Below are 340 nucleotides of genomic sequence, written 5' to 3'. Positions count from 1 at the left end.
GTCCTAAAAAAAGAAAAAGAAAAAAATAAAATGTAGACGTGGAGGGATGGGGAAAATTGCACAGGCCGGTCCAGGCTGTGAGGCTGTCCCCTGCCGGGTACGACAAGGGTCAGTTCTGCCGCGCCGTGAGGAAACCGGCCAAGGAAACCCCTTGAATCTGGCGAGGTCCCGCCCTGAGACGCTCGGGGAACCAGACTGCCGAGCCCTGCCTCTGGGCCGATGCCAGCCCGGTTGCGGACTGGAGAAAACCGCAATGCCACCCTCGGAAATAGAATTCGGCCGCCGCGCTTGCGCAGCTGGGTCCCCGATCCGGCCCGCGCCTGCGCAACTGGGTTCCCCC

The sequence above is a fragment of the Mandrillus leucophaeus genome, unplaced genomic scaffold, assembly GCF_000951045.1.
Source record: "Mandrillus leucophaeus isolate KB7577 unplaced genomic scaffold, Mleu.le_1.0 Scaffold1109, whole genome shotgun sequence".
Lineage (NCBI taxonomy): Eukaryota > Metazoa > Chordata > Mammalia > Primates > Cercopithecidae > Mandrillus > Mandrillus leucophaeus.
This window is presented reverse-complemented; position numbering follows the sequence as displayed.